The sequence below is a fragment of the Arachis duranensis genome, chromosome 6 (assembly GCF_000817695.3).
Source record: "Arachis duranensis cultivar V14167 chromosome 6, aradu.V14167.gnm2.J7QH, whole genome shotgun sequence".
In the NCBI taxonomy this organism is placed as follows: Eukaryota; Viridiplantae; Streptophyta; class Magnoliopsida; order Fabales; family Fabaceae; genus Arachis; species Arachis duranensis.
Window position 1 is genome coordinate 50,992,833 of NC_029777.3, and position 592 is coordinate 50,993,424.

Below are 592 nucleotides of genomic sequence, written 5' to 3' on the forward strand. Positions count from 1 at the left end.
AACGCCAGGAAAGGCACCATGCACGTTGCCAACGCCCATTAGCCTTGGTATGCACGTTGCCAACGCCAGGAAGCAAACTTGGAGCCTTGAGAAAGGCTCGAGCACGTTGCCAATGTGCTGAAGAGAAGGAGTGTTCATCAACAACGCCAGGAAATTGTAATGCACGTTGCTAACTTGGAATATATGGGGCGTTATTCACAACAACTCCAACAAGGCAGCCTGACCATGTCCACTTCAATGGAAGATATCTTGAGCTACAGAGATCCACATTGAGTGCTTCCAGTTGCGTTGGAAAGCTGACATTCAGAGCTTTCCAACCATATATAATAGTCTATGGTGGAGCACAAAATTGAGGCCAAACCAGAGTCATCTTTAGACCCTAAAAACAAGAACATGAAGTGAAACTCAAGGGAGCTAGAGATGAGCCCTGGAGGGGGGGCACGAGCACGTTGCCAACGTGCATTAAGGGGGCGTGTTTTGCAACAACGCCAGCCCCAAGCCCCTGCCTTGGGAGGCTAGGCACGAGCACGTTGCCAACTTGGGATTGAAGGTGCGTTTTTGGCAACAACTTGGCAACTTAACCTTACCTTCA